Genomic DNA, 18,765 nt, shown 5'->3' with positions numbered 1-18,765 from the left:
CAAGGAGACAGAAGCTGCCAAGAGTCAGAGGCATGGAAGACCCATAAAAACTTAAGAGCTCTTTCCTAACCTCTCTACCCACTTTCCCCATGGGCTTTATCCCTGTCCCCACCTACCCTTGCAAAGAAATGGAAGTAGCAGTGGGAACCTAGGCCCATTCCCTCCAAAAGCAACACACCAGGTCACAGGGCAATTTTATCACATCACATCCTACTCATTTGTAATAACAAGATTTGATTGTAGCACATAAGGCAAGAGTTCTTTGGGCACCAGTGCTAAAACCACATGTACTGAATAGTCACTTGGCCCACAACAGTTTAAGTCTTTCTTCTAAAAGCAATACTTCCCAGTATAATTGCCAACAAAGGAATAGAAACTCTTGCCTATAAATACTGCACTAAGTCATATGCTTATGAAGTCACCAATCTAACATTTGGTGTCGGGAGCAAACCAATAGCTGACCCATGACACAGTCGGGACAGATGAGGCGCGACTGCACAGCAGAAGCAGCCACGGCTGGATCTCTTGGTCATCCTTCGTTGCATGCCTGCTATTATTGGTGGTTGGTGGTGGGGTTTTATGGCGCTTGTATTTTACTGCTGGAAACTTGCACAATTCCCCTAATACTGCCCAGAAAGAATTATTAATTGCAGAGCAAAAGCCCATGACACACCCCGCTGCTTCCCACTTCCCCTGTCAGGAAAGTTAATATTAGACATTGGGCAGACCAGCTGCCAGAAAAGTGGAGAAAAGGTCTATTGAGAATTCCCCGTGGTAGGACACCTCCTCCCAGAATTATGGAGACCACTACCCCTCCTATACCCGGGGCAGGAGCAAGGATTAATGGAGACATATGGGTGAAAAGGCCAGGGAAGTTAGGCATTATGATTTAAGTACTTGGGAACACACACATAGAAATCCTCCTCTTTGTGTATGGCTTCAAGCTAAACCTCCACAGAACAGCCACTAGGGCTGCTGAACCAACCCTCTACGACCTTGGCTGGCTCTAAAGACTGCACATGACACAGGGGCTGCACTTAAACAATACAGACATCAACTCTCTCCCTAGACAGCTAGCCACTAAAGGCTTAAAAATAACCTTTATAGAATAACTGCTCTATTGAATTTTTCTTAACCTGTTAATTTTTGAGATTTATTGATAGACATTCAGTAGGAGGTAATATTCTGTACTTCTCGCTCTATTTGAATGTCTGAATAGCCCTCTTTGTCAGAATAACCTTTGTCTAGTACTATTATACCTGTAAACAATGGTACTTTTCCAATCAAAGTAACTTTTACTAAAAATTAAGTCTCCCTGTACTACACTGTGCTATTTTTTGTAGTAACCTTTTATGTAATCACGCCATGTATCAGTTCCTTGTTTTATCCCTATAAAAATAAAGTTTCTGAGCTTAAAGGCTGTCAGTCCAAACTCACAAGTCTGGCTGCCCTCCCGCACCTCACCGTAGTGTCCTCCTGTTCCTTCGCCGAGCCATCTCTCCTTCGGGGACCCTGAGACCCGCCAAGGCTGGATCCCAGCAATTTGGGTATTTACTCACTCAGAATTCTAGGAACATCAGTGATTCTTTCACGAACTGAGAGATTGGGACTGTTCACTTCTTTAAGTACAGTGATTTCCTTCTTGAATACATCCTACTTGCCACACACTTACAAATGGTTTTTCATGCCCTATTCACACCCTGCTATTTCCTCAAATGTTTTTTTGCTTCTCAATTTTATTGGCTTTGTGCTGCTCAGTATTCTTGACCAAAGCAAATGAAGTTAGAAAGAAATGAGACAGCAAATCATTTACCCATACTGGCTGATTAAGGTGGTTAAAGAAAAAAAGAAAAAAAGAACAAGTGTGTAAGAATAGACAATGACATATAACTTATGACATCAAAATACCAAGTTTTCAAAACCATACTTTTATTTGACATTAGAAAACATACTCCCTAATTTGTCTTAATTGTGATACATAGATGGCTTTAGATTACTTTGATCTATGCTTTGATGATCACCATGCTAAGCAAGATTTGTAAATTTTCAACAAAGTTCACAGATTCTACATTTCATATCAGTTCACAAGTCCAAGTGTTTCTTCCATTTTGGCATATATTCCCTTTGAGGTAGGATAGAGATGAAGCCATTTCTTACAAAAATGAATTTGTTCACTACTTCATTTATGTCACAAAAAATCAGATGATGGTACTATGTTTTCTTTTATCAGTAGTGGTAGTCTTAGGATGCCAGAGACTGTGAAAGGAAGGCTTGTGGTTACTTTCGCCTTTGCATTTTCCAACAGTGCACCCTCACTTCCACATAAAGAATGTTTCTTAACCAGTCTAAAACAAAGGCAGGGTGCCCTTAGAAACAGGTTTGACCTTTTCTTTCACTCTTCCTCCTATCCCACCCTCTATGAGTGATTTAAAAATAGAAAAGGTCAAAGCCCAGTTGGGCCTAGATTTAGAGGTTTGGGTTTGCCAATTACTTCCAATTATTATTCTTAAAATTTAAGCAATTTAAAATTGTTAAGCCATTTTCAATCACTGACATTATTCTACCATAACAAGTCTTTTCATGAACAGGTTTTAGGTGCTTATAAGGTGGTACCTAAGGTTTAAGTAGAAAATATGTTGCAAGAGAAATCATGTCTTCACCTCCAATCTTGCTATGCAGTATCTGGGGATTGTTCTTCAGAGATCTATTTAGGCAGTATATATTTGTCAGAATATAAAAGGTAAAGAATTGAAAACAGACAAACTGATAAAGGAAGTGACTTCAGTATGAGTGGTTCCCCAAGGCTAGTACAATTGAGACTGGAGTCTGGGAATCTGTCACCCCTCCCTCTGCCTAGCAGTGGCCATAGCCATTTTTCATGGGACAAGCTAGGAAAAATGAAGTGTCTATTTATAAGGAGGGTTTCTGCAACTAAAGGAGCAAGCTCAATGGAAAACCCTGCTTATTGTAGTGGCCAGAGTGAAAGAATTATGGAGTAGGAATTAAACCACACAATGTTGTTCAGGTGCTAAGCCATACCCCTAACAAGAAAACAACCCAAAAGTTTTAAACTTTCTCTGGGAAGGCATTCATTTTTTTCATGTCTCTGGGGTCAACTGAGTACCTAGCAAAGGACCTTATATACAATAGGTACTCAAATATACTTGTAGAATGAATGAACAAGTGGAAAAAAAAATGAATGGAACATCTATGTAGTCTCCAAGCCACTTAAAAAAACAAATGTCTTTCCGTTAAGATCTTTTTTGATTTCTGTCTAGGAGTTAGCACATTGTCTTCAAATAGACAATTCTGTTTAAAGATTTTTGTTCTATTCCTTGCTTTTTTTATTGCATCTCCAAGATCAAGTGCCTTTTATACCAGATCTACATTTAGCATCACCTCCAATGTTTGTATGAATGCATAAAAAGCTCTCTCATCCCCACTCTATGAAAGATGCCAAAGAGAAGATGATCTATTCAATCATTCCTTCTCAGTGTCTTACTATCACAGATGTTCAATGAATTTTATTAACTAGTGAAAAGACCTGCAGTCATAAAATGTATTCTTGTGTTTCAACAATAAGCAACTGAGATTAAAGTACATTTTGGTCTTTTGAATCTCTTCATTCTCCTCAGCACTTAAAGACAGTACTTTAATCAGAGTAAATAAACGTTTACAACATATGGAAAAACTAGAAAAAAATCTTTTTTTATTCTTCAAGTGGTTTCCTCACTTTAAGCCATATCAATGAGCAAATACTTTTAAAACCACTTGTTTCATCTTCTCATCTTAAACTGTTTATAATAAAAACAGTCTTAAATTAATGAATTAAAGGACAAATCATGAGCTTTTTTATTAGTCTTCTAGCTTCAACTTAGGTAAAAGAGCAAGTGACATTGGTATTATCTAGGACTAGAGGACATGCCTTCATTTTATATTAAAAGAACCGTGCCTTTTTTTTCTATTTTTTAATCTCCGAGGCAGGTCAATGGGCTTTCTGGACTACATTTACTCAATTAAATAAGCATAGTACTTCCCAGAAAACAGGCCCTCAAATATTTACTCAAAAATCAAAGGTATTTCCATATCTTCAACTATGATCTGTGACCTAAAGACCTTTAGACTAGGCCCATTTCACTGCTTTTATGTTCAGGACCTAGAATTATCTATTCCACATAAAATATGCTGTTTGTCAAATGAATCTATGAGTCATTTAGTCTTACTCTTTATATGTCTCTGAGCAAGGCTATGATGGATCTAATTCACCTCCATCTTCAACATTCAGCATTAAAAAAAACTGATGGAGAACCAAAACACCTTGCTTTTTTCAAAAAAATTCCCATCTCTTCACTCAGGCCAAAGAGCAGGTAGACTTTTAGTCCATGTTGTATTTTTCACCTTGCTTGGCCTCTGTTGCATACTGCTTTGCACAATTCTATTTTTCCCATGTTTTCATCATTAAATAAGCCTAGCAGTGGTTAAGTACCTTTTATTCTGGATTTCACACCTATTACCTCATTTCCTCCTGTGAGCATTCCATAAGGATAAAATGATTTTATATACTAGGGCATATATAGTTTTGAGCCTCATAGAAAGTAATCAGTCATTCATTAAGTCAAGTTAATTCCTTATATCTGTATAGAGCACTTGGCTTTCTAGATTTACACACAGATCTCTGTAGCAGGTTGAATGATAACGGTAATGAATTTTTGCATTACTAGTTGTTATCTCTGGAGATGAAGAGAGTAAATCATCATTATTCATCCAGCATATATTGCTTATATATGCATGGCTGTTTAAGACTTATAAATTGCAATATAGATGGTTTATCTTCAGATCCCTGATGCCTAGCAAAATGACTGGCACAGAAGAGACAATTATTATCCAGTCTTGCATTCATCATAATCTTTTACATATTATATTCATAATCTTCAATATTTAACAATACTTCCTCAAACTTTTTCCAACTTTTTTCACAGTATGATAGCTGTGATACAATTTTTAAGTTTAGTACTCAGCACCAAATAATAAAATCAACAGTTACATTTATATGGTACTTTAGAGTTCACAAAATGCTAACATATGTATTGCCTTTTTCTCAACAGTAGGCACAATGAAATGATAATGTGTGTACTCTTTAGTGCCTTTAACAGTGAGCTGACATAGTAGGCAACTGATATTCATTCATTTAACAAGTATTGGATGCCTCAGTTTGTATAATTATTTATACTAGCTTTCTCATAGTGGGTCAAACACACTATGATAATTTTTGTAGAGAATGCTTATCTCAGTTTTATGCACACAGAAACACTTAATGTCTTATATTTATGTAACACTTTATAGTTTAGAAGGCTCAATCTCATTCACTAAATTTCCCTGTAACATGGGAAAATATACCGGTAACAACTTGACATCACCAGTAAAGTCTTGTCTGATAAAAATAAGCAGTATCTAAGTCCTTACATCTAATAATGCAGAACATACAGCTCCCCTTATTACTTGAGAGCATTATTTTAGATTTCACAGAACCCAAAACAATAGGTGGCCCATAAAAGGCTGTTAACATTTATTAATTCATAAACATTTAGCCCATCAGTATTTAGTGCTTTAGTTTAGCTCACTTTAAAATGCACACCTTATCTGAAACTTTTAATTCTATATTGAGAATATGCTTTTTTCCCCTGTTATCCATAGTGCCTAGAGCATGTTATCTGGCACATTATAAGTCATCACAATAGCTTAATCCCTTATGTTTGCTGTATATATTATAGTTTTAAAAGCAGCTTCCATGGTTTTCTTTTCTGCTACCTGGAATACTGTATTTTTACTCAAAATCACCAAAGCGGCAGAAACATCATGGATCCAAATGTATGAATTTTCATTTATCAATCACTTAATTCTGAATATCTGTATAGTATTACATACTTTTGACAAAGCACTTTATTCATGCTTCTTCTAATCTTTGTATCCACAGTGCCTATGCAGTACAATGTATATACTGTGTAATCAATATTCATTCGTCAACTCTAAAACTTGTAAGTCTTTAAGCACTGTCATAGTTTAAAAGTATATTCACACATTTTTATTCAGGTCACTTGCATGTGATCATAAATAATCATTGAATCCTTAGTGCCAAGCAAAAGGACAGGCTCACACAAGGAAATATTCAGCACAGTCCTTGGCATTTACATCAGGGGTAACTATGGCCCACAGACCATATCCACTTGGTTCACAAGCTAAGAAGTTTTTCCTTTTTTAAGGATTGTAAAAAAAAAAATGTAGAGACCATATGGCCTCCAAAGACTAAAATATTTACCATCTCACCTTTTACAGAAAGGGTGAGATAACCCCTGAAGTACATAATGCTTCACAACTGACAGTGCTCTTTCAAATATTGGCAATGCATGGCTGCCAATACAGTATTAATGAGAACATTTTACTTTCATATATATTCTCAATTATTTAAATGATCTTCTCTCATGGTAAGGTGGGGGGGATCTAGGAGGATTAAACCTGCTAAATACTCCTAAATTCTCTCACCTTTAAGCCTAGAGGTTGGTATTAAACCCAAAGGCAAGGTTGGTGCAGACTACCAAATTATTAGGCCACTACTATGAGCAGGGAGTTCAGGCTGCCTCCTTGGGGCCTCATTCTGTTCCAAGCCCACTTTTCTGTAACCATCACTAGGAATCCCAGACCCCAGGAATCCTGCTCACCCAAGTTCAAAGAAGTCAGGTGTTGCAGGCTGATTCTTCTCAACAGGCTCACACATCTATGTATTTCATGTCTAATTGTTCTCATTGCCCAGGAGCACCTCTACATTTTCTCTACATAGCCTGGCACTTTTTCCCCAATAGCCTGATGCTTTACTCTTCTCATTAACCTAGAGCTTCTGAGGAAAAAGTGAGACTGAAATACAATTTCATCTATATGTCTCTCTCAAATGGAGTGAACGTGAGGAGAGGTGGAAGTTACAAAAAATACATAAAACTTAATGAATGACTCAAAACTGTGATAAAAACTGGCTTACAATGACCCCAGCATATTTCCAATGTAAAGAGAGCTCTTCAAGATAATAACAACATCAAAAAGAGCATCTCAAAATGAGTTTAAATGGAGATATAAAAACTGGAAATGGAGAACTGAAAATGTCCAAGAGTAGGGACGACAGCAATAGAAAAGAGCTGAGGTTTACGGTTCTCATACTGGGATTTCCTTAGGTCTTGGGCCTTGTGTCTCAGATCTTAGGTCTCCCATGTGTCCCCACTCTTAGGTCTTCAGCCACTCATCTTGGGTCTTCAGCCTTCTGTTTGACTCAAGACATGAGACGTTCATTCAACTCAGGCCTTCTGTCTGACAAGGGCCATCTTCAGTATGTATGTCATGATTCTCAGAGCTTCTGATGGTCTCAAGCCTGAGGTTTCCATCTATCTTAGGATACCGGTTTTCCATTTTAGTTCACAAGTCTCAAGTCTCAAGCTCACTTGTCTTCTACTTTGGGACTTTTATCCATTACGGGCCTTCCATTTTCTGTCCTTAAGGTTTTTGGATCCATGAGCTTTCTATTCATTTTGGATTATTTCACAGGACAGCCTGGCATAAGGAACAGCTCTGCAATGCTTATTTTGATAGCAGACACTCTGCACCTACTGGGAAGGGGTTAGGAAACCCCTTTGTCACAAACATAGACAAACATGCACACATAGGTATACATAAACACACATAGGTGTACATACAAACACATGTTCACAAAAAATATGTAAGGAAAGAGGACTGCAGGAAATGAAAGAGGGAGACACAGACTCATGAAGAGGCTGAAATACCCAAAACTGGGTAGAAGAAGAAAAGCAAAAAGACAGGAGAACAAAGAGAAGAAAAGCATTGAAATGGAAAGTCACAAAGAAAAAGGAGACACAGAGGTACACAGAGCAGGAAAAAAGAAAGAAAATGGCCCAAGAGAGGCAATAAAGGACATGTAGAAAAGAGAAATCTAAGATAAAGAGTAGAAACAGCAGAAAGGAGGCCAGAATCACAAAAAGGTAAAATGTCAAACCAACAAAAGGGGAGAGGGTGACAATCACAATTCACAAAGAGAAAAAAAGAGAGGTAAGCAGGACAAGGAAATGAGCAAAAAGCACACAGCATGCGACTCAGAGACACAATGGTAAGTACGAACAGTTGAAAGAGCCAGATCTAAGAGAGCAAAGACAATCAGTAACAAAATGAAAAAATGAGAGAGACATCTAAGACAAGGCACAAACAACTTATGAACAAAAAAGAAAATGAGACAAAGATACACAGAGAAGAAATAAGCAAGACAAACGTGGAAATGGGTAGCACACACTTTAGAGAGCAAAGACCAAGGACATTCAAGGAGGAAATAGACAAGCAAAGAAATACACACTTACGAGTAAAAGAGAAAAGCCAAGGCAGACATTTAGAAGAAATGGGTAAGAATTAGAAGAGACAACATACAGTGACGGGCACAAGAACCATGAGAAACATCACAAAGGGAACAAAAGAAAACCAAAAAGTACATTAATAACTACAATAATCTATTATTAGTACCAATACTACTTATATCACTATCAATAATAATAATTATAATAACAACGACCCACCAACACAGATGCTCTTCTACTCAGACTATTTTTACCTTTGAAATTTCTTACATAGAACCAAAACATTCCAACTCTGCCTGCCACTAAATGGTAGTACTGGTCACTCATATTGGTCAAATAAACTTAAGAAAATTCTTGGGTAACCTTTTACTTACCCTGTGCCAAGCACCGTATTAAGCACTTTACATACAATACTTCACTTAATCTTCATAAACAGACAAGTCTGATCAGAAACTAAATTGTCAAAAAGGCCACACACTTAATGAGTTGCACAGGATTTAAACACAGAATGTGCACCTCTAACATTCTACTATGATAGTTTGTAAGAATTTCCAAGAGCCAAACAAGATGCCACAGATGAGTGAATATTACTATAAAGGGCCCTCAAAGAGGTCCCAGTCAATGCCCCCATTTTATATCATCTTCACCTTTCCCCATGCATTTAGGAAACTGACTTGATTTTTGCACCCTTCACATTTATAACACTGGCTTTTCCTTTAACACTAAATATTAACTGCAGATAGATTCTCTCACAAGGAGATAAAAAAGAGCCACCCTTTCAGCAAAAAAACAAAAACTTTTTAAAGTTTCTATATGTTTAGGCCTCTAAGAGTGGCAAAGAATTCATGCACTGAAGATAAAGAATAGGTAAGGTGAGACTAACCTTGACACAATTGGTAGCAACTAATATTTTTGAATTGCTTCAGTTAACCCAGTTAGTAATACAGGCATACCTCATTTTATTGTACTTGGCTTTGTTGTGCTTCATAGATGTTGCTTTTTTTTTTTTTTTTTTTTTTTTAACTAATTAAAAGCAACATCCTCTACCAGCAAAAAGCTTACAGCTCACTTTATTGTGATACTTGCTTTATTGCAGTGGTGTGAAACCAAATTGTAGTATCTCCAAGGTATGCCTGTAGAGGCTATTGGTCATCCTCCCATCTCACATTCAGACCCTTCCTCTACATTAGACTGCCATACCCCATCCCACAAAAACCTACAAAAAATAGCTGTTAGCTCTAAAACGATCCTCACGAGATTACAACACCAACAACTTACTTCATTCTGCTGTTCTAAAATGCTGGAGTGCCAGGCATGTTGCTCTTCCTTTGGTGTGTTCAAATTTCTTGCTCTCTGCATTGCTTTTGAGAAAGATAATTTGGTAGATATGAAGGAAATAATCAGGAGCTACAAAAAAATGAGAGGGAAACTATATAAATGCCATTAAAAACGTTAATTGAGTACTCACTAGAGTTATGGGAAAATTCAAATTAATGAGTTATAGAAACTGTCTTTACAGAGTTCAAGCTTTTAGGTCCTTAGAGATAAAACTAATACAACTTCCTCATTCAACAGAATGAGAAACTGGCATAAATAGGAAAATGTCTTGCCTAAAAATATTCAGCGAGCCACTCGGAACACCACCATTAACCACAGCCTTATTTCTTACTAATCTGTACAAAGGCTTTACAATCAGGACATTGTTTTTTAATTTTTAAAAAAATATTTAAATTATATTTTATTGATTATGCTATTACAGTTATCAAAAATTTTCCCTCTTTACAGCCTCCCCACTCCCTCAGGCTATCCCCACACCATTGTTCATGTCTACAGGTCATTCATATATGTTCTTTGGCTACTCCAATTCCTATGCTGTACTTTACATCCCCATGAATATTCTGTAACTACCAATTTGTACTTCTTAATCCCTTCACCTTTTCCACCCAGCTACCTGACCCCTCTCCCATTTGGCAACCAACAAAATGTTCTCTGTATCTACAATTCTGTTTCTGTTCTGCTTATTTGTTTTTTAGATTCAATTGTTGATAGATATGTATTTATTGCCATTTTATTTTTCGTAGTCTTGATCTTCTTAAAAAAGACCCTTTAACATTTCATGTAATACTGGTTTGGTGGTGCTGAACTCCTTTAGCTTTTTCTTATTTGGGAAACTCTATCTGTCCTTCCTTTCTAAATGACGACTTCTCTGAATAGAGCATTTTTAGTTGTAGGTCCTTGCTTTTCATCACTTTGAATATTTCTTGCCAATCCCTTCTAGCCTGCAAAGTTTTTTTTTTTTTTGAGGAATCATCTGACAGTCTTATGGGGGTTCCTTTGTAAGTAACTTCCTGCTTTTCTCTTGCTGAGTTTAAGATTCTCTCTTTGTCTTTAACCTTTGACATTTATGCAGTGCCTTGGAGTAAGCCTCTTTGGGTTCATTTTGCTTAGCACTCTCTGAGGTTCCTGGACTTGTACATCTATTTCCTTCACCATGTTAGGGAAGTTTTCTGTCATTATTTTTTCAAATAAGTTTCCAATTTCTTTCTCTCTTCTCATTCCAGCACCCCATGATACAAATGTTCGTCTGCTTGAAGTTGTCCCAGGGGCTCCTTACACTATCTTCAAGTTTTTTGAATTAATTTTTCTTCTTGCTGTTCTGATTGGTTGTTTTTTGCTTCCTTATATACCAAATCACTGATTTGATTCTCAGTCTCATCCACTCTTCTCTCGATTCCCTGTAAATTGTTCTTCATTTCAATTAGTGTAGCCTTCATTTCTGTATGGTTCTTTTTTATGGTTTACATGTCCTTTTTCATACTGCTGAAGTTCTCTTCGAGTTTGTCTACTCTTCCCCTAAGTTCACTGAGCTTCCTTTTAATCAGTGTTTTGAATTCTGAACCTGATAGATTGCTTATCTCCATTTTTGATTAGTTCCTTTTTTGGGATTTTGATCTGTTGTTTCACTTGGGCCATGTTTCTTTGCCTCCTCATTTGGCAGCCTCCCTGTGTTTGTTTCTATGTATTAGGTAGAGCTGCTATGTCTCCCAGGCTTGGTAAAGTGGTTAATGTACTAGGTGTCCTGTAGAGTCCAGTGGCACAGTCTCTCCTATTACCCAAGCTGGGCACTCAAGGTGCTCCCACTGTGTGGGCTCTGTATAACCTCCTGTTGTAGTTGAGCCTTGATTGCTATTGGCATGTCCAAGGTCAGCCACCAACTGTGTTCTATCTGGGGTCACACAACATAAGCTATAAAGTGATCTGCAGATGGATGTTACTTGTGCTAGTCTTGGAGCTGCCCAGAAGAGGCCCAGCTATGAACCAAGGCTGGCTGTTGTTAGTGCCCAGCCTGGGGTTACTTAGCAAGAGGTACAGGGTTTGCTGAAGCCAGATGTTGTTGGTTTGGAAGAATTCAGGAAAATCTGAAGCATGGACCAAGACAAGCCAATTGTATGGAAAAGCCACTGGCAACAGCTTCGGTGGCTCTGAAAGTTGGATGCGGCAGGGCCTCTGGGAATCACCAGGGTGGGGTAAAGAGTATGAGCCAGGTTGATGAAGACTCAAATATAGCACTTGTCTGCCACCTCTGTTGGGGGAAGGCTCAGAAAAGGAACAATGGCCTCTACCAGCAACTATGTCTGGGAAAAAGCTGCCCCCCAGCTCTTGCCCTGATGCCAGACAATTCAGTTCCTCTTGTATGTCTCTGATGTTTTTCAATCTGCTGCCCCAGCACTGGAACTCAGGAGAAATGAGTACAAATAAGACTGTGCATGGGCCCTTTAAGAGGAATTGCCTGAGACTCCAACAGTTTCTCTCTTCCACAGCTTCAATACCTGTTGGTTTTTACAGCCAGAAGTTATAGAGACTTACCTGCCTGGCACTGGCACCCTGGGCTGAGGAGCCTAGTTGGGGGACTGGGACCCCTTGGTCCTAAGATATCCCTCCTGATTTTTATCTGCCAACATGTGGGTGTGGGACCAGCCTATTCAGTATCTCTACCCCTCCTACCAGTCTCACTGTGGCTTTTTCTTTAATTCCAGAGTTGGTTTCTCCTTTAATTCTACAGTTGCAGGACTTCCATTCAGCTTGATCTTGGATGGTTCTGAATCATGGTTGTTCCATAGATTAGTTGTAATTTCGATGTGGTTGTATGAGGAGGTGAGCCACGTTTACCTACATGGCCATCTTGACCAGAGGTCCTACAATCAGGACTTAGTACACTAAATAGCTACCTCCATCTCCCAACCTGCAGCTCCCTAATCATCCTCTCACATCACTGACCTACAGTATGCAAGGTTGTGGTTCTTTAGATCTGCTGGACAATAGGTAACAGTACAGTTTCTGGTCAGGTACTTATTTGTAGTTCTGAGGCTTCCATCAATCATCAAATACAAAATAAAAAGATACAACTCTTATTTATCTTCTCAAGCAAAAGAAAAAAGTTGTTCTTTTAGGAGAACATGGACAACAGCTTGTTTTGTGTTTTATCCCACAGGCATCCCAGGACATCCTGAAGTATGCGATGATTTCCAAAATTCCACAACAGGGTCTCAGGGGAGACTTTGAGGACTACAGGGTCAGAGTGTGAATTGCCTATGATCAATATTGTAGATGTAGCAGCTGTTGTCCATGTTCTCCTAAAAGAACAACCTAGTTGCATGCCTATACAACATACTATAGTCCTAGCCTAAACACCCTAAATTACACAGCCTGCTGCTCTCTTCACAACATTTTCACCCATCGCACACACAGTCACTTCCCAGGTTAGTTAGGAAGCTGTTTTTACCAAAGCAGACAGAGCTGGTAATGATGAAAACAATCTCAGTGGAAAGCCAGAAGTAATATATACTGAAAAATTAAAGACAGTATCCTTATTGTACTTTTGAAGACAGCTTACTCACCACTAACGTGTGGAGGATAACTTGAGACTTCACCTTCCTATCTGGGCTCCAGAAAGAATCTTGGTAGAAACTTCTGGCCTAGGATTGTTACCCAGTGGTAGTGACCTTTTCCCTTGGAGGATCCTCATGCCCCATCTCCACCTAGGGATCGTCAAAGGGAATGGGTCACTAACACTGTAAAGCAACAAGCCTGTTCTTCAGAGGAAGATCTGGAGAAGAGATAAAAGAAAAAGAAATTATTGAAATGCAATATACTGGGAAAGTGTGTCTCAAACAGCACCTGTTGATTAAATTAAATGATGTCTTCCTTTTTTCTCATATGGATTGAGGGGTAAAGATTGAGAACTGTGGAGAGCTCTATATTCTAGCTACCAGCCTACAAAAAAAGCAAGTTTTTCTACTCACTCCAACTCCAAACCTCAAATTTCTCTTCATCTCAAAGAGAAACTTAGAGTTGAATAATCACCAAATTCCCTTACTGTGCTTTATTCTCCAGTCTCTACTAATAAGCAATCTTCTATAGTGTGAATTATTAACTTTCTGGTGTTCTCACCATAAAATGTAGTGAAGGGTCAAAAAATTCAGGGGTTAAAAATAATAGAAGGAAAAGATAAAGTTTCTCAACCAAAAAAGCTATCAATCTACTTAGAAAAGCTCCAATGTGGTCTGATTTTATTGAGTTCTGTAAGAACTCTTCTTCACATATGTCTCAGGTATCTTTTATTAAGCACTGTTTTAATAACAGAGCAATCTACCACAAAGTGTCTCTCTAAGCTAGTTTTGTAGCATTCCTCTCTTTTAATTCGTATGTTAAGTAGTCAGATGCTGGAGCACTGCCATGGTAAACAAAATTGTTTTCTACTCAATCCACATGGTATATTTCTTGAACACCTTTCATAGGTGGGATGTTACCATATTCAAATCGAGAATAGCTACAGTGACTGTTACTATGACAGCTAAGCAAATCTATGCAAAAGGAAAAACAAGATATAGAAGGTTAGGAATCCATTAAACAACTTAATACAGTCCCATGGGTATCCGTTATTTGATCTTTTAGCAATTTCATGACCTTTCAAACTAACAAACCTTCAACCTCTTAAGATAATAAAGGAAAGACAGAGACAATAGAATTAGGCCTGCCAAAACAGGACTATGGCACAGATCAAGTTGGTGCTACTCACCAACAAATCCTCAGCACTTACTACCAGTATGCCAAAGAAAAGTAGAAATAATTTCCAAGGACCGTTAATCAGAAGGCTACCTTTTCCTCCAGGTGGCCTAGAAGCCATCCTTAGATTAGATGGAGCTTATCCAGATTCTCAGAAGAAAGATCTGCTGAATATAGAGCTTCTTAGAACTGCTTAGATTCCTCAGGTCTCACATGTTCATAATGTCCTTGGAAAGAAAGACAAGGCACAGTAGGATAGGATACCAAAACTATTGAGACAACCTCAACAACAACAAAAACAAAAACTAGGAAACATTAACTTGAATCATTAAGTATAAATGTGTCCTGTCTCTTATTTCTAGCCTGTACAGTCTCCCTAAGATCCTGTAATGACAAGCACTGTCAGTATCACAGAAGGTTAGGCAAGTATAAGAAAAGAACTAAACAAAAATACGAATCAAACCAATACCCATGTTAAGGGTTGACTAAACTTGTGGCCTAAATGTCAAATACTTCAAGATGCTCCAGGTAGCAGAGCAATTGCTACTACTTCCTGGACGTACAATTGCCTTGACCATTTTTAATATTTGGTGAGCTGCCTCTACTATAGGACAGGAGCTCACTAAAGCAAATCTAAGCCAGGTTTGCAATCTTGAAAGTACTTTGCATCGTATGGTATGGTGTGAGAGAACCAGATAAGGATTCCAGATTTCTGATCAGGAATCACCATGCTATTTATAAGGGCCTTTATGTCAACATCAAAAATAATTTCATAGTAGTATGTGAAAGATCACTTACTCAACTCTATATTCTCTAAAGAAAATGTCCAGTAAAGCCAAACTGGTTCTCAATATAAGCAGAACAAACTAAAAATCTCTGGCAAATCTTTCCCCATCCTTATTTAACCTAAGATTAGAGACTTCATCCCCAAATACAGGTTTCCAATTATACATATTTACTGTGCTCCCTCCTGAAAACCCAGGAGTGATTATAAATAGACACTATGCAAAAGGAAAATTTCCCAAAGAACTTTTAAATGGATCCAAGCTCAAATTAATGTATACACTGTCTAATTAAGGTACCTAAAAGGAAACAACTTTTCCCATCTTTCCAGATCTTCTGAGCTACTCTAAACCATATTTATTGAGTATGGCTGTTTTAGCATCAAAAGCCTGTAGTTTTCTATGTTATTATAGTGATGATATATCCAAGGAGCATTCCCTTTCCCTTAAAGGGAAGCTAAGGCCAGAGAAAGTAGTTACATTTTGGATTTGGTACAGAACCATGCATTTCATTAGGGCTCATTATTCACTGACAAGAATTTTAAGACTCTTGATCCATTATCCCTTAGCCCAACAAAAAGTCAAGGTACTTTAGACATAAAAACCAAGTGGCATAGCCAGCCACCTAGTTCAAATACTCTTAACACTAGATGAATCACAGACTTATTGCCATTAGAAAGAATATTAATGATCTTGTAATCCAGTATTTTTCATTCTCTACATAAAGAAACTGGGAAGGCAGTAGATGAGACTCCCTCACTCTTATACAACTAATGGGTGGTAGAGTGATAGGTAAACCCAGGTCTTCTATCAATTCAAAGGTCTTTTCACTCTGGTGTCTGGACAAGTATTCTCAGAGATACAGATTTCTGCAAAACTTTTACCATATTTATTTCACCATAAGTATATTATGAATCAACTAGATGACTGCCTCATAATGGAGGACTGGACTGCTAGATTGCTGGCAAATGTAACTTGTTTTGTTGCCTGGAGCATAAAGAAAAGAACAGAGGAAAACAATGTGTTTTGTGCCTAATAAAAAACAAATACTATTGCTATGTGCTATAATAATAAGATTTTGCAGCAGCTTGAAAAAAACAATTTGGTTAAGTGCATTATCATAGCACAGGACAGTAGAGACATGCTATGCTTCAAAGAAGCAACACTATAGTAGTAGTACTATTTTTACATTTTAATAGCCATTTATTTACAACTATTCTGTACACGTGCTGTGTTTTATAGCTTTATTATAGATCTAAGTAAGAACGTTATTTTGTTCATACCCTTTAACTTAAAAATTATTTCCATGAACTTAAAGTATGTATATGAATTTTTTAAGAGTTTAATCAAATATAACAAAAATATTAATTGTAGAATCAGAGTAATCACAATCAATATCAACAGTGGTGTGTCATGTCTCATGTGGATAGTATAAACTCTGAAGACATAAATAAGAATGGCTGTTTATTTCTGTGGTCTTCATTCCAAAAATTGACAAACCCAGCCTAGTCATGAGAAGAACAACAGAAAAGTCTCAATAGGATACTACAGAATACTTGACCATTAGTTCTCAAACCTGTAGGAGCCCAAGGAGGATATGACTAATGAATACAATGTGGTACTCTGATGAAATCCTGGAACATCAAAAAGGCAGTAGGGAAAACTGAGGAAATGTCAATGAAGTATGGCCTTTCCCTAATAATAATGTTTCAATATTGGTTTACTAATTATGACAAACATACCATAGTACTACTGTAAGATGTTGACTGGGAAAACTGGTTATGGAGTATACAGGACCTCTCTGTAATGGCTTTAGAATTATTCTATAAAACTCTTAAACTGTTGTAAAATAAGAAGTTTTGGGGTTTTTTTTTAACTCTCCCAACTAGATGCTGAAGACATATAAAATGCAGAGTTTTTAAAAAGCAAGTGAAATAGAAACCTGAGAACTGGTAATACATGTTTTGCTACAAGTAGGTACCTTCATTGTTTGCAAATCTGGCCAATAGACTCTCTCTTTCTTTTCTCTTTACAAGGATTTACTTGTTTTAAAGTTGAAATACATAAGGCCCGTTCAATTATCCATAATATCAAAAAGTTATTTTAAAAGACACTAGCAATTAAACTCTTCCTAATTATTCATCAACAGATTTCCTGGAAAGACTTAGTCAATCCATTATAAAAAGAAGGTAGTACATTAATAGCTAGTTTTCAATCAAAGGGTATATGTAAGGCTGGAAAATTTTAATGACATACAGATTACAGAGTAATTGCATACCAATACTGCACAATGGCAGTCATACTAACAAATATAGCATTAAATACAGTATGCCAAAAGTTTTCAAAGCTGTGGATAAAGTACCTACACATTTTATGAAACTCAGTAACGTACAGTGATCTCCCAGGCATATCCCTATTCTGAAATTATTAAAAGCATGTGATTATGTTATGCAATAAGAGGGTATTATTTCAGCCTGCTGCATAGCCTCTAATATTTCTGGAAAAAACTAAAGTAAAGCATTCTAGTTGGTCAAACAAAATACCTTAAGCCCATACACCATCTAAGAAATCTAGCACTGGTCAAACTTAAATTTTGCTTCAATTTCACATCCTAACATGAGCAAATCAAAAAGTCATTTCCAATGTAGACAACAAAACAGTAAAGAACGGCCTCCCTGGTGATATAATGGTTAGTATTTGGCACTCTCAAAACAGTAAAGAGTTCTTTATTTAACTTGATTGTAGAGGATGCACAAGGAACCTAACTAACATTTCAAGTCTCAGTGCTTTAATTTGGAGCAGTCGAGGAAGAACAATCAAGTAAAACCTAAATCACCAATAAAAATATAGCTAATTCATCCTGGCTGGATGGCTCAGCTGGTTAGAGCATCATCCCATGCACCAAAAGGTTGTGTGTTCAATCCCCATTTGGGAGCGAGTACAGAAGGCAACCAACTAATGTTTCTCTCTCTCTCTCTCTCTCTCTCTCTCTCTCTCTCTCTCTCTCTAATAGCACCAATACAATGATATATAATGGTACATGGCCACTGAAGTTTAATTTGGTAATTCAGCAAGTCAGCTAAGTCTCAAACAAATATTTGAGACCCAACTTGTGTTGGATTTGGAAGGAAACCAGTATTAAGTGCTACTCGTCTGTAGTCAAGAATATTGTAGTGGGAAAATAAAATTTTCTTCCAATTCAGTTTTTAAGACTTGAGGCAGAGGAAGGTCTCAGCTCTGTGTAACCATACACAGCAGTATTCTTTGCCATCCAAGAATACAAAGTTTGGGGAAACAGCTCAGTTCAAATAACAGTTTTCTCCTCTTAAAGCTAGTAAAATATTTTCCAAAACTGCTTCACAAATAAGAATTATCTTAGCAGCAACCACAGAGCAACATTTCATTATTTTACTTCAAGTCACAAACTCCCATCCAGATGTACATTTGATAACCAGGGCCCAGATACCCTGAAAGGAAATTATGTTTAGCCCTGGCTGGTGCAGCTCAGTGGCCTG

The 18,765-nt window shown here is 37.4% G+C and overlaps 1 long non-coding RNA gene across 4 annotated transcripts in view; it reads right to left on the bottom strand.

The window, feature by feature from the left end:
• Positions 1 to 1,888: 1,888 nt before the first annotated feature.
• Positions 1,889 to 18,765, bottom strand: part of LOC129075501 (uncharacterized) — a 30,615-nt gene continuing 13,738 nt past the window's right edge. For 3 of the 4 annotated variants that reach the window (XR_008529646.1, XR_008529648.1, XR_008529649.1), the window contains 4 exons: positions 14,562 to 14,695; positions 13,301 to 13,509; positions 9,681 to 9,809; positions 1,889 to 8,403 (listed from right to left, as the gene is read on the bottom strand). This is a non-coding gene — a long non-coding RNA (uncharacterized LOC129075501). The remainder of the gene's footprint in view (positions 8,404 to 9,680; positions 9,810 to 13,300; positions 13,510 to 14,561; positions 14,696 to 18,765) is intronic. The other variant, XR_008529647.1, reaches the window with a different exon arrangement.

The sequence above is a fragment of the Pteronotus mesoamericanus genome, unplaced genomic scaffold, assembly GCF_021234165.1.
Source record: "Pteronotus mesoamericanus isolate MK-2021 breed Mesoamerican mustached bat unplaced genomic scaffold, CSHL_Meso_final contig_55, whole genome shotgun sequence".
Classification (NCBI taxonomy): domain Eukaryota; kingdom Metazoa; phylum Chordata; class Mammalia; order Chiroptera; family Mormoopidae; genus Pteronotus; species Pteronotus mesoamericanus.
The sequence above is the reverse complement of the archived record's forward strand: the minus strand, read 5'-3'. Positions and strand labels throughout refer to the sequence as shown.